The following is a 15,831-nucleotide window of genomic DNA, read 5'->3' on the forward strand; positions in this document are numbered from 1 at the left end:
CGCAACATCCGCCCCGACTTTCTCGACCCGATCATTTTTTCAGGCCCGATACGTGGGAGATCCGTCCCAACGCACATCTGTCTGGGTCAGTTATATACCCATCGAGTCAATCCTAAGCTCCTATTTATTCGATAACTTGGTAGATGGTCATCAGTATTTTGTTTGTAAGTAGTGTTGCCAAATCTATATGTGATATGAGTCTTCTATATTTGAACTTGATCTCCTATATCATATTTGAATTTTCAAAAATCTTTGTTTGAATAAAAAAGTTTAAAATGTGCTGTATACCTCTCTTTTACTTGGACTCCTATATTTTGAGCGTATCTCATATATGTATACATAATTGCAGTTCTCACTACTTCTTCTATATTTGGTTAAAACATTTCTGGCAACCCTATTTGTAAGGCACAGCGGAACATAGTCGAAAACACGGTGACAATATATGTACAGTATTTTATCAATAATTGTCCCCAACACGGGTCTGCCCAGGGACAATTATCCGCCAGAGGTACTATTCTTTGACTTTTGCCGAACGTAGAAAAGGACAGCGAAGCTTGAGCGGCCTCGTCGTCGAGAAGTGTAAACATATCTAATCAGAAACAAAACTACTTTATTTTTCATTATTGATGGGACTTTGACCAACATATATTCGTGGCTTTTTTTTAATGAAAATAATACCAAATATGATGTAATTCCAATTACATATACTTGTGTAATGAATGATGAAAGTTTACGATGCAAAGAAGGACAAAAGACAAAGAACTTCCCATACGCTGTTCCTCCTTGCGTTCAAAGCTTTCGTCGTCCATTACACAAGTAAATATCATCGGAATTAGATCATGTTTGGTATTATTTTCATTAGAAAAATGCCACAAATATGTTGGTGAAAGTTCCATAAAGAAGTTTTGTTTTTGGCGACTGAGGTTTCTCGAGCTTCATGGTCTCTCAAGGGGGTACACCCCGCAGAAGTGGGGATAGTTCTGGGACACTTATCGGCCAGACATGTGGGACATTTATCGATAAAATACTGGACATATGTATATTGTAAATTAGCGGAAAAGCCAATTTTTCTTCTGGACTGGAGTATTGTCATTTTATATGATTTTCTTAATTTGATCGAGATGAAACTGATACATACAACACCTCGCACGATACTTTCAGCAGTTTATTAAAATATTGAATACGTTTAGTAATTTATTTAATACAAATTGAGTAATGCAACAAATATTTTGAATAATGGTATAAGCCTGACATTATTATAGAAGACGGTTTATTGATCGGAGATTCACGATCGAATTGAAAATAACATAATTAGCCCGAGAGGTTTCGGGAGAAACGGTAAATGGCGCTCCGTCTCTTGTAACTATTAGAGGCATCGTTTCGAGCCGTACAATTAATAACAATAACGCCCAATATATGATGCTATTATTTGTCAGTATTTGATAGCCGTACCGTCTATTGCCAGGCCCCATCCCACCCTTATCGCGGCACCTAATTAGGGTATTGTTTCCATATATCTCCCTCCTTCGTAACAGCCAAACGCAGTACATATCTACTGTCCCGCTTTGTTTCCATCAAACGATACCCACCATCCCCTAGTCCTTGAACGTACCCACCGACCACTCATCTTCCTCCAGACCACCCCCTCTTATCGAGCTATCCAAATCAGCAATAACCTAGCCCACCCCCACGCATATAACCATCGAACAGTAAACACTGATCCGGTGACACACGCTTGGCATTGTAATAGAACTTCTAACGATATTGCTAGAGACATTTCTTCGATTCTTCACCTAGAAGAGTACCAAGTGATTAATCAATAAAAGACGATGCAATTCGTGGAATTTTCGTCGGCAAGAGTTGCAGTTGAATGTGTTGGCGTGGATGTTATGGATTCGGTCGTCGATTAAGGGCAATCGTTCTAGAAACGGTCCGGTAAATATCTCTCGGACACAGATGTCGGAAGTTTTTAACTCGATCGGGTTCGAAGTAAACAATTATCGGTGATGGCGGTCTCCGGGAAAACGGTTCCGTTCTCGAACGGGACCCGCTCTCCGTTGTATATCACGGTTTTCCGGGAGGGGTAACTTTCGCAACTATCCGCGCAGGGATCCGGGGAGAAGCGTCGGATATCGCGTTTACCCCGGCATAAAATCCAATTTATCTCGCGGCTCTATTAGAAAACCGCCGGTATTAGTGTATCGTAATTGAAAGCCGGCCCCGGGAAAGTTTTACTATACCCCGTTAACCACGTTTCCATCGTTGCCGGGGGGACGTTACTCTGGGCATAATTAAATTTTTCCGGCCAGACGGACAGCAATTACGCGGTCGCGATTCCGCTCCGTGCTCCCCACGTCTTCGCCGAATTAAATATTTTATATTTTAATCATTCTCTTCGACACCAATCATCTATATTTAACCAAAATAAATTGTGGAGGGAGTTAGTAATCGCAGGAAGAATAAAATGAGTGGTCAAGTTCAACAGAAACAGTAAAACTCGCTCGGGTATCTGCCCGGATGAAGCTTCAAGAAAAAAAGAAGACTCCGATCGTCTCGCTGAGAAATGTCCAATTTCCAATAAACGGCTAATATCTTCTCTAGTGGGAACGATGGCTGATTCGTCACCGTCGTGGCACATTCGTCATACGTCGCTTGGAATTACACGGACAGCCGTGTAGCCTCTGGTAGTCGTGCTCGGAACGGTCCGCGTCAGCTCGCACGAACGCGAACAGAAGGAAAAATGTAATTTACGCTCGGCGTGCGGCGTAATTTCGCAGCTCCTTTATTCCGCGAGCAAAAGAGGGTGGCGGTAGGAAACAGAAACGGCCGGGGCGTAGAAATCGCGAGGATGAAAAACGGTGCAGGATCAATCGCGGCTATTAGAAAAACTCGGCAACGATTCCCATCGGCAGGCTGGCTCGCGAAGTAACGCGAACCGAATCGCGCAATAATAATTTACCGGGTCTCGCTAATTACAGCCTCGGCTGTCCCCAACACCCCCGCAGAGAGGGTGGCTCGGACTAATAACCCCGCGGGCTCCGGGGGGCAGCTGTGCCCGTTTTACAAATCTCGCATTTACATTTACGACGCGTAACTTACGAGCTACCGGCTCGTAAAGGAGCCGAGTTAACGACAATTGCACCTCAGCCACCGTCAGTTCGATAAATTTCCACCTAAACCGACGAACCTCGATGTTCCACTCTGTTTTGAGGCGCACTCCTTTTCCCGACAACAAACAACGGTTTACGATGCACTCCGATTTCTGCATTCGAACGGCGCGGCGCCCGTTTTGACAGTTCCCAGGGACCGACACCTACCGCAGAATTTATTGGATCTGCAAAATGTTAATTGCCGCTGTAAACCGTACAGTTTGATGCGGAACACCGTGGCGCTTCAATTTCTGAACTGAAAGGTGAACATTTCCTAGTGGAAACAGAATATACACGGAACTATAGGGGATGCAAGTTGATGTACATTGAAGATGTCGCGTTCCTAACGAACAGCGGGCGTCCGATCCCATCGATCAAACGCGGCGGCTAGAAAAAATCCCGTCTCAATTCCGGGAACGATCGAAATTTCGATGTGACCCGTTGTTTCGGGTTGAAACGAAGGAAGCCCCGCGTCCAATTAAAAGTGATAAATCGTCGGGGCGGACGGGCCAGGCCACGGGCACGGCATGGCACGGTACGACGGTGAAGATAAAACGAGAGGAAAGAATTGTCACCGGGTTGGGAAGGCGCGTCGATAGCCGGTCTAATGCGGGGCCTCATTAATCTTGCTCTCTCTCCCCGCAAAGGCCAACAATAAACCGTGTGTGCATTACGATTACGATCAACCGCGTAGCGAACTCTATAAGAGCGATCGCGGTGTTAATAAATCACGATTAAATCCGTCGTTGGAACGCCTCACGGAGGCCGCCTCGCCCTCGCCTCGCCCTTGCCTCAGCCCGCCTCTGCCCGCCTCGCTTCTCCACCCCTCGAACAGCTAGGAGATTTATCTCGGGGCTAATTAATATTACGCCGCGGAAATGAGCGACAATTACGCTACCCCGCCGCTACAAATTCAATTCATTATTCAACCGTGCGGCACGCGTCGAATGTTCTTGTCTTCGAGGTCTTCTCACTGTCTTCCTCAACGTCTTCGGTTGCTTACTCTACATATGTTTCATACGTTCAGAAACAACTTCATCAATTGACAGGATTGGAATAGTTTGGATATATGGTACTCAGAAGAAACTCTGTAGATCTTATGAACAACTTTTGATAATCATCAATCAAACATTTGAAGCAAAGAGACACTCGACATATTTGATCGGTTATTTTCACTGGTGCATATATATGAAAGGATAATTGATTGAAAAAATAGCGCAACACCAGCAGAATGGTATTAACTCATTGCACTCGGAGAGCTGCGTTGTCGACGGCGTTCAATGGCAACAATCATTTCTATAAACACGAGACGTCCTCGTAATCCCGAGTGAAAACTGACCTCGACAGGCCCCGGACCGGTCGATCTGGTCCGCGTGACAGGTAGAAAAAGTCGACGAAATAAATAAAATTATTAACGAACGTGTTACTGCCCTTCCCCTCCCCCCCCCCCCCTCCCCGTACTCGTTAAAGCGATACTAACGCGGCGTGTCAGCTCTGCTGACGTTGCAATCGATCGGCTCTCGCATGGAACAGCGATCCATCTAGATTTCGCTAAGAAGGATCTCTGAACGTTGAATGAAAGCTGACCTCGCGGGTCAGCCGAGAACACGTCTGGTCATCGTGTCAAGGAAATCCAGAACTTTATAACAATACCAGACTAACGAAAGCAATGGGGAGGTCCAAGGGTATACTGTTGTTGGTTATTACTTCGAGTAGCGAAAACAAGAAGATTATACAGCCAAGTTAGATATGTATAAGATTCCAGGATAATATTTCGTTCATTTTGGTTTTACACGGAATAAGACGGTTCCGTTTGAATGAAAAGCTTCGGTGGTCGGAACGAAGCGTTCGAGCCCTCTCCCATGATCACGATCCGATTGTTCGTCATCCGGAGGAATGTCAACTCGATCCGATTCAAAACTGACAGCAATGTAACACGGGCAAGCCGGTGTCAGCGAGCGGAGCGGCGCGACGCGTGACGCTCGACCCGTGGAATTCTAAACGTTTTCACGCGGGCACCGACTCACCGCGGCCTGCTTCCATTCGAACAGGTGCGAATCGCATAATATTTCTCGTTGTGCTCACCTGGATCGCTTGAGTTACAGCCCGACGACGACTTTAAACGCGCCGCGAGATCGGATAATCGCGATACCGTTTGATCTTCCTCTGACTGTCTTTGCATCGAATCAAATCGATGCGTCATCGAATTATTGTCGCCTTGCACTTATTAAAACCTTCCAATAGTGAAGTTTATTTGTTTTTAATGAAACGCGCGAACACGTTAACGATTCTACTATTTTTTACGCCTTCCTGTTTCATTAAAGTTTGCCCATAAAAATGCAAATGCGCGTAAATCTTTCGCAATCTACGGATCGTAGCGGTGCGAATTTGCATCTGGAAACGTTTCCTCCAGGAACAAGGCGAACAGATCGGCGATTTTCGCGATCGGATGCCAGTCACACGCGAATTGTTGGTGCGAACGGCGCGGCGCGGCGCCGAGCCGGTACGAAGGTGTGCCTGTTGCTGTTAATTAATGCTAATGCGGATAACGAGCGCCGGTTACTTTGTAATTCGACGACGGTTTAGCGGCTCGAAACCCGTTACACGGACTTACCTAAGGATTTCACCTTTCTTTCTCTGTTTTTCCTTGTCGGGGCGCTCTCTCGAGCCGCCTCCGTAAGCGACCGGGCCGCACGATGGAACAGAAATGGTCCGGCCTGGACAAAGGGGCCATTAATCTTTACATTCCTCCGTTTACCGTTTTCGTTCGGACGTGGAGGCGCCTCTACTACCCGGTTCTCGGCACTATCGCAGTGAGACTGGCCGGAGGGATACAAATTTCGAGACCTTCGAGCCAACAGTTTGCTCCCTTAGTCCCTTTGCTTCGCTTATCGTTTTCTCCTTATCGTCCCCTTGTTTTCCTCTATCCCATGTTCGACTCGCGTTACGGCATTGTCAATTGTCAATCTCTCTTACTACTCCAAATTCCATGTACTCGTTCTTGTCGTAAAATGCGTTGTCTACTAATTGTTTGAATAAAAGGAAAATACAGTCTGCTGATCGGACGCCCAATTCTCCTCTGGTCTAGCTTTAACAAAGCGCGGATCCGTTCGATTAACCCGAAGGGAATCGATAATATTCGATAACCAAATAACAGTCGAGAGTTCGCCGGCAATGATCTTCAATTTCGGGTCCATTAGAGGCGTCGGAGCACCGCGAGCCTGGAAATCGAAATTCCGATCACTCAATTTCACAGGGGGGCACGTGATAAACAGACAATTACGCGTTTCCGCGGAACAGTCGTTGTCGAATTGGTACCGAGGCCCCGTTACGTACACGCGATAGTATAATTGTTATCTGGACCAGCATCGGCCAATATTCACTAACGCAAAACAAATCCTCCGTGCAGATGCTCCTCAGAGACGTAAGTTATTACCGTCTGTAACGATGCAACGTGTTGCAACGCGTTGCAGCGCGATGCAATTCCACGGCTCCGTCGAATCCCCGCGGTGAACTAGTTTGCGGATCGTTTGCAGACACTAGTGCTGATTTCTGGAATCGCTCTGACGTCCGCGTTTCGAAACGCGTTCCACTAGAGCATTTCGTATAGGTTGTCTTCAGTTAAAAATTCATCAGAGGACGACAGGATGGCAAGAAGAAAGCGATGGCGCCTAAGTAAGTAAATGGTCGGTAAATTGTCCTAAATTCGATCGTCGCCGAGGGTCCGGTGCGTTCGTTTTCAATCAAACGTCTCGCGGCTGTCCACGTTATTCGAAATGAGCGTAGCAAAGTCATAGTCGATAAATTAACGGGCCTGTTAAGAGGTTAATCGACTCGACCCGGCGAGATTCGAGTGTACCGAAATGGTCCCGACGATATTGGTTGCCCACCCGTTCAATCCGAGCCGCCTCCGTGCCCGCGCAATTGCTTTCTCACGGTGTGCACGCCGCCGTGCCGCGCCGTTCCTAATGACTTCGAATCGAGTACACGCATTTAGGCTAAACGCGTACACGCGCCTGTATGGTCCTCGTCGTCGGGTCCCCGACGTTTCCACGCCGTTAATCCTTGATCGAGAACGACCTGCAAAACTTCCGTCCACGATTTGTCATGGGAGAAACAGTCGCAGCTTTGATAAATGATTGTCCATAACTTTACATAACATAATTGTACGTAAATTTCTAATTTAATTTTTCTTTGCGAAACTCCCACGCTCGAAGCGAAACGTGCACCGGCGCGCGGTTTGTGGCGTCCGGACTCCGGAGTGCATCGCGCGTCGTCTATGACGCCGGGAACCGGGCCAAGAGCGTCGGTCAGCCGGCCCGTGACATCAATCTTTATCGGCGACGTAGCTCGCGTCGCGTCGCACGTCGGGCTCGCGTCGGACATGGGCAGCGCGATTGCACCACGCGTTCGCGCGGGAAAGCCGCGATTTTCACCTGTCTCGTTATTTTATTTTCTCCTCTTTTTTCCTCCTCGCTCACTTTCTCTTTCTCTCTTGGTTTTTCGCAACGACGCGCGAAACTCGTCGACCGCCCCCGGCCGCGCGCTCTGTCCCTCTAATCTCGTTACTTCGCTTTAAACCATTCGAGCGGTGTTAGAAGCGTGTCAAGGCGAACTATTAATACCCGCTATCGGTGGCGCTTTTTTCCTCCTTTTTATAATACAGGACGCGGCCTGTATCGATTGCTCGAAGGACAGGCAAGGCCGCCTGCAACGCGACGCGTCCCTCGTTAACATCTACGTAAGACGCAAGACAGTTTAGACGATGGAAATCCCCGATTGCGTATCAACCCGCGGCAAAGCAGGGGACGTTTGTCCACGTCTTCGGCAGCTAGAGCGTGTTGCTTCGCGTCGTGTGATTGTGACATTCTTTGCTTTGAAACTCTCTCCGAGTTGCGTTGAACGTGCAATAAGTATCATTTACAATCAGGCACGAGGTAATTCCTTATGAAAAGATAAGAACAAAATGTAGAATAAAATTTTTTCTCATATAAGTACGTACGCTGTTGCGGCTAAGAAGTTACGGTTCGTCGAACATTGTGTAACGCGTATCGTGTTTGTAAACAATGATCTGAGACTTCTTTTGATCATATCGTTTATAATATAATATCACCATTTTTTCATAAGGAACCACCTCGTGCCTGCTTGCACATGTTATGATATGCAATATAATTGCAGCGTGTTCTGCACACGCGGTTATCAGCCGAAATGCAACGAGCAGAAACACCGCAGATTAGCCAAGAGTTTTTGTCGCAGCCGGCCCGTTGAAATACGTCGAAACGAATCGGCTCCGGTAGGTATTAACGCGGTTTCTCCCATCACGTAACCCAGATAACTCTCTCTCTCTTTCTCCCTCTCCAGATTCGGCCGTTTGATCGCCGGACCGAGCGTTCTCGGCGTTTAATTACGTTTTTGTCGGATTCCCCCCCGCGGGATTTGTTGACAATTCTCGCGGGACACCAGGTACCAGGTGAGTTCTTGCCGTGATCACGAGCACGCCGGCGTGCTCGACTAATTGCTTCGAGTTTGCGCGAGTCATTGCTTTTTTTATTTCCCGCACCTCATCTCGATACAATTATAATACCGGCGCACATCGGATCTACAGTCCTCGTATGATGTAACGTGCTGGAGCATCGGTGTTCTTCGCTGCATTCTCACAGGTGTGTCTAGAAATTGTTATCGTTGTAGAGAACGTCAGACAATTTTTTCAAATTGATCCCAATCTGATATAAAATCCAGAACAGGTGACTCGAGAGACGTCGTCCAGCGTTAAAGGGAAAATCATCGACGGTTCTGTGTCCGGCCACGTGGCGTGGAAATGATTTCGGTTTCTGTGTTAGCTCATCTGTTCCACGAGCCGAGCAATTAATATTCATTATACGGTATTCGATGCCGGACAGGCGGCCCACTTTCGCGTACCGTCCCGATAACCTGAAAGCTCTGGAAACCGTGTACTATTGCGAAAACGGCTGTTTCGCCTTGAATCCGACGCGACGCGCGGTGTGCAGAAAAATCCCGGCGATCTTGGGAAGCCGTTACCGTGAAGCGTTTTGATGCGCGAGCCCAAGCGAAATGGCTGAAATTTATGGCGTTTTAACATCCGCCACGCAGATGTCCCCGCAATTCCACGGTACTGCTCAATTTGTCGACAACTTATTTGCGGGTTATTTGCGACCGCAGCTAATACGACAATTCCTGCTTCTTCAACGGGGCGGCCGTTATATGGCCTACGCGGCATCCAAACAGGAATGTCTACCGACCGTCCTTTTCAACCTGAAAAACCACGTCAAAACCATGTCAGGTGACATCCGTCAACGACATCTCCCGCGGCACCGACGTCCTACAAAATCCACCGGGAGCATCCTTGCCAAGGATCGAGGGAGTATTTCGACCGTTACCGATGCGACGCTTATGCGGTTCTAGTCCTGACACGAGCCTGAAGTATTCTCGGAGAGGAAAGCATCCGACCTTTGCTTATATTTTCGTTCCTAAGTTGTAATAAGTGGCCTGCCCATGCAACAAATCTCTGCATGCCGTCATTTGAAAACGATACGTAGTTTTGTAAGCATCGAGTCAAGTGAGCGTCGCGTATTATAATGACCGAACGTGTGGTACAACGGATGTGCATTAAATTTTGTCAGGAACTTGGGCATTCTTGTTTGGACACCATCGGTATGATTTAGCTCCTTGTGTGACTTCTGGTTGTTCCCCAAAATGAAAAAACGAAGCAATAAAACAGAGTACGACGAGGCAGCTGTTCGCTATCCCTAAAAATGATTTTAAGGAGTGTTTCCGTAAGTAGGAGGATCGCTGGAAGAAAGTTGTGACTTTTAATGGACAATTTTTTGAAGGGGCACCATTGATATCAACCAGGAATGATACTTCACAAGCGTGAAGCGTTAAAGTCAAGCGTGATTAAAATTTCCGAACGAGCAAATTAAAGGATTCGTGTCCACTTGTTTCAGGTAGGGTGTTTCTTGCGTCGTCGCCGGGTTCAATCGCCGATAGAAATCGGCGAATTTCACCGTGACAGCCGGCAGGACGATTTCCCAGCGACTTCTTCTCGAAACTCCGTCGTAGCGTGACGCAAAGCATGGGCCCCGCGCGCAATTCTTTCGGCGCAATCATAAAATTTAATGGAAATTAAATTGCGGCGGTGGGTTTCCTCCTCGAATAGAGGAGCGCACCGTGCCCGGTGGCTGGGGCCGAACGGGGAAAAAGACAGAGTGACTTACGAAACGCGAAGAAACAATTATTGCCGCGCCATAACTCGTCGCGGGCATGCCAATTACGAGGCGCCAGTCGCGATTGCGCCCAGTTTTTACGGCCCTGCGCCGCAGCCTTGCATAACCAGCCATCGAGAGCTTCCGTAATTCTTCGCCTAATCGAGCCTCTCTCCCCTTTTGTTCTTTTAGCGTGCCTGCCGCCACCGATTCTCCTCGTTTCTGCCGTTTCACTTTCTTCTGCAATCCTGTATCGGCGCCGAGGCGAAATTAAATGCCTCTCCGCGATCACAATTGCGCGTGATTCACCTTGATATTTATCTTCCGACCGTTTTGTGAATTCCAGATTCGGGAGGATTCGGAGAATTTGAAAAATTTGTACCCACAAATTGAAACCCACCATGGATTTAAAGATTGATGCTTCCCTTTTCCAACATAAAATTCGCCACATGACGCGACGCCAGTCTTATCTCTTTATCGCGCTAGGAACGATACCCCCTAAAAACGCTTGAGCTCATAAAATCGACTTCACCCTTTAAAACGAGCCCGTCCGGATCGTTATCCAATTTGACCCGTGAACAAGACCAAGTTAAATATCGACACCACGCTCGCATAAGATTTAACGACGCTTTGATCGTCGGTGTACAATCTGGTTTCGGACAAAGGGTATAACTATGTCTAGTCTCTCGATTACATTGAAAAGTCCGGTCGTTTCCGGAGTAGATTGTTCGGCGAACGTATCAATTGATTCGTTTCATATTTCTATCGGTGTTTCAGATTTCCAATCGCGGGGGATGACCCTTCAAATCGAAATCCGTGTCTATGGACGGGAATGTACACAGCTGCGGAGCTTTTCTGGCTCTGGAGAGGGTGTTGCAGCTGCGTGCGCGCGCGCGCGCCCGCTCGGCCTGCCACGGTGAATTCATCGAATTTCCTAACCGATAATTCCTGTTATCAGTGTGTGCCGTCCGTAGATCGGTCGTCGGACTTATCGGCGGATAGATAAGGAACATCTCCCCCACTCTGCGACCCTGTTCGACGAAAACTGGGCGGCGGGGCGGTTAGGTGCACTTGAGCGCGGCATTCGTCCGCCCCATCGGCTCCGATTACCTTGTAAACGCCATGAAAAATCGCTCTGTTGATCGAGCGGAGTTTCCCGGCTCCCGAGCATCGATTCTTATCGGAACGATTATCGGACCGCTCTCAAATTGACTTTGCTTCCTAAGTCATTTCCCTAAATCGTTCCACGGCACATATGTCCCCCGGGCACTCTCCCACGGAAAAATCTGGGATTTTCCCTCGGTGGGCGGGCTCCTCGACACGCATTTATCTTCGGCCCTGGGTCTGCATCGTGTCATTGAACGCATCTACGTGGCTCCGATGCAGGCCCCCTTTTTTCGTGCTGGGAAACGCGTGGGAGATTCTTCGTGTTAGTCGAGGTCATTGGTTTCTCTGCTCTGCTCCTATTTCACGGACGATTTGCTTTTTCACTAATTTACAAATTATTAAATTCTCTGTATCGTAATGTTTCGAATCTACGTTTCATATTATAAAATGATGTTCAACGTGAAAAACATTTTGGATATCTACAGGGGACGGCCGATGTCTGAAAAGGGCGTCGTTCCCGCAACTTTATCTCGCAACAAGCGCCAGAATTTCAAAAACCCGCTCGAGAGCCGATCGTTCGTAGCGATCGCAGTAAGCTCTGCTGATCGAGGGTGGTTGTATTTACATTTTCCACCTGCCCGTTGGCGAGGAAGTATCTCAGGCGCACGTGTGAGGCTGATTAGCAGTCACGTGTGCAGGTGGAGGAGCGCTTCAGGCTACGGAATACTGTTTATCGCAAGACCCGTTGGGGCGTAGATAATAAACCGATCGAACGGATGGCGGGGCATTTGGGTTGCTCGATCGAATATTTCTCTCTCATTCGACTCGTTTTTTCTCCCCGTCCCCCCGTCCCCCCCAAAGCTGTCAAGGACGACGCAATTAAGAACACCCTCTCGCCTCTGATAAGATCCCAGTCGCTGATAAGATCGTTTTCGGCGTTGGAAAGGCCTGTGTCTCATCGTACGCGACGCGGATCTACGCGAGCGTGATTAATCGAAGCGCCGAGCACCCTCGAGAGGGTGTAGAGCACTTTTTATGCAGATCTCTCTCTCTCTCCTTGCTGTTTGTCCTTCTCTTTTTCTCTCTCTCGCTCTCTGTCACTCTCGCTGCGGCGCCCTCGGCCGTCCAAGGATTATATTTATAAAAAAAAAAAGTACACAGGGAAGAAATCATTAATCCCGCACCAGTAGGCCGGGGAGAAAGGCTTTTTTCTCCTCTATTTTTATGGGAGCGACTCGGCTACACGGGGGTAAAAATAAGATCCACGCGAACAATGGGGCGCACGGGGAAAGATTTTTTGTGCCCGATATCTTGCGGGGTTGAAGCCGCTGCGCGTTATAAATAACGACGCCCCGCCATCGAAAGTACTTCCTGACGCGGACGCCGATGGGCGGACGACGCTTCCGTCTTGAAACGGAAGTCAACCTTTGTTCAGATCGTGTGCTCGTCTTACGATGCTGGGCTTGTTTATTCTTCCGTATTTCTTGACGGGGACTTGCTACCTAGACGTGTTCGCGGAGAATGAAATCTTGCTACAACCCCTTTCTTTTTCGAAGATCGTGCTCGCTTTTGTTTTGCCTCCTGTGAGATTCTTCTTCGGTATCTTCTCCCCTGGGACAGTAATTTTTTCTTCTTTAATTTCTGAATTAAATATATTCGCTTCTTCTTTTACATTTAGTCTTTTGATAAAAATGAGTTCATCAGTTATTTCACGCCACATTATTTTAAACAACATAAATTCAATGTATTTTTTTTATTGAGCCATTGAAATCTATTATAGGTTTATTTCAGCTTTAACAATTATAGGTAATTGATATTGGCCCTGATACGGTTTACTGTGGATATAAAATCCCTTTTAAAACCAGTTTGATTTGGGTTGTAGAATTTTTGGAAATAATGTATACCCTTGATGGTGCGTTGTTCAGGGAAAATCAATGTAATTTTTCCTTTAAAAATCTCGAAACAAGAAATATATCACTTAAGCCACTTTCATAATTATGGGCACGCTTATGCATTTATGAATCGGAGAATTTTCCAAAATGTGTCCAGTAGAAAGATCTTATCGGAAATATAAACGCGTCACGTTTACTCGGGATCAATAAAAACGATTTCCGTCGGAAAGGGATTGCTCTAACTGCCGCCCGCAGCACGTTTCAGCAACAGCATACTTGATTCGCTAATTAGTCCGAGCAATGATCTCGCATCAAGCCCGATGAGCGTGGTACGATACGATCCCGGGCTTCTAAATAATTTCGGATCTCCGAGCTGGAACCGGCTCCTACATACATATATATCGGTTATGAAAATTACACCGGGAATCTCTACGATTGTCTATCTCCTTCTTTCTTTCTCTCCGGGATTGCTCGCGCCGAGTTTCCCCCGGTATCGCCGGGTTATTTTTTATTTATGCAAACTACAGCGAGCAGCATCTGAGTCGTGGAATAAGATTCCCCGCGTTTGATTCTATAGATTCGAGAAAGGAGCGCCGGAATCCTCTTTCACGCAGCCGCAGCTGCCGAATCAAGGTTTGCACCTGCCCGGAGGCCCAGGGACGGCGACGCAACAATATACGACAATTCATTGTTTTTTATTGAACGCGCACCGGTCATGCGCCGTGATCCAAAATTTCCGAATCAAGGAAAAGAGGTAGGAGACTCGAATGCGACCTCTCCGATCCAGAAAAATTGGGGTGCAAGACGAAATTGGCGGAGGATGAGAATTCAAAAATTGCGAAATGATTATTTACAGTCACGTGGTCGGTGCTAATCCATCGTTTCCGGTTCACCAGTACGCATTACCTCCGAAGAGAGAAGAAGAGAGGGAGGCATAAATGGTTATTTACGCGGTAATCTCGTAAACTGAGGCAAATGGGAAATAGGAAAAGAGGGAGGGAGATCGGTTTATTTTTCTAAATTCTGAGCGACACATAATTGAAGTCGACGACCCCTGACGGCGACGTAATAAAAAGCGGGAACACACAAAACGGGGCAAAATGGTGGAGGGGAACACGAGCTCTCTCTCTCTCTCTCTCTCTCTCTCTTTCTGTCTCCCCCTCTTGCACGGTCGATCACTATCCAAATTAACTCGGCCGAAACGGCGACATGCTCGGCTCCAATTTTCTCGCGATTCACGGTCACGCGTTGCGAAGACACGCCGGGCTAATCGAGTAACATAGACGAGAAACAAGAACGACGAACAAAACGCCCGGCGGAAAATTACTTTCGAAGAGAGAGAGGACGCCGCGCCGGCTCGTCGCGACGAGCGTCCGCGGAACGACGCCATGCGGGGGCAGACATTTTGAGTCTCTGTGGACGCCAGTTCCAAATACGATACTCCATTAATTTTTATTACAGCCGGAAAAATTCTTTGTCGTTATACCGTGCACTATTTTATCGATTACGGTTTGTTCATAGACTTTGTGTGCGAATAAAATAAAATCGAGGATGGTGTAAATGCGCACGAAATAAAGGTGATTCGTTTCTCCACTGTCCCGATTTCGCGCGGCAAAAGGTCATGCTCCGCTGGAACGTCGGTGGTAAAAATAAAATTCGATACTTTATGTAGTAATATTTTAGAAACGGCGAGTGTTTCAGGTTGGCCAACGTAGTGCTCACCGAAAATATCATCCACGGTAGTAATACGAGCCTTATTTTAAGCCCTGTTTGACCCGTGAAGAGGTCAGTCTTCTCAAACGGCAAGGGATAGAAAAGTAAAATCGGATGTAAGTTCACGTGGTATATTTAGTATCTGTGGCCTGAAGGATTTTTCTTGAAAGATCAAACTATTCTTTCTAAAAATAATTACTCGCCCGTAGATACCCTTTAAATACCACGTCGCATGCAATGAAACGATTTTTAAAAATAACCTATACCCCATTCTTTTTTTTCCTAATAATTTCATATAAAACATTGTATAAAGTAAAGGGAACGGAACGATATCGATTCTTCCACGGTTCATTCATACAAAACTTTCACTTCCGGTAGTAGGACCCTATGAGAACCAGTCCGCAGTTCAAGATTACACATCAAAGGGATGCTCGGAAACACTTAGCACGCTAAACTTCATTCGGAACGCCTCGTAGACACCAGATGTTACTTTTATAATTCAATTTCGATTTTTGAAAAGGAAGGGCTGGATTCTTAAAAACCTCCGACCATTCATTATCCGGATACCCTAACATCCCGACGCTCTTCTACTTAAACCTAGACATTCCGTCGCTTAAACACTGTGGTTTTTGTAGCTTCTTAATGTTAGATCTGTGGAAAAAATAATTGCGGTTCCTGCCCGGCAATTTTCAAACAGCGGATTTCGCGTCGAGACGTAAGATTATTCTTGCACAGACTCAGAATTTT

The 15,831-nt window shown here is 47.0% G+C and overlaps 1 protein-coding gene and 1 long non-coding RNA gene across 3 annotated transcripts in view; one reads left to right on the forward strand and one right to left on the reverse strand.

Annotated features, from left to right (window-relative positions):
- Pdk1 (Phosphoinositide-dependent kinase 1) overlaps window positions 1-15,831 on the reverse strand; it is a 578,009-nt gene that overhangs the window by 262,531 nt on the left and 299,647 nt on the right. The window lies entirely within an intron of this gene.
- On the forward strand, window positions 8,311-8,875 carry LOC143211747 (uncharacterized). Its single transcript, XR_013009521.1, has 3 exons — window positions 8,311-8,442; window positions 8,511-8,619; window positions 8,755-8,875. It is a non-coding gene; the product is annotated as an uncharacterized LOC143211747 (long non-coding RNA).

The sequence above is a fragment of the Lasioglossum baleicum genome, chromosome 9 (genome assembly GCF_051020765.1).
Source record: "Lasioglossum baleicum chromosome 9, iyLasBale1, whole genome shotgun sequence".
In the NCBI taxonomy this organism is placed as follows: Eukaryota; Metazoa; Arthropoda; class Insecta; order Hymenoptera; family Halictidae; genus Lasioglossum; species Lasioglossum baleicum.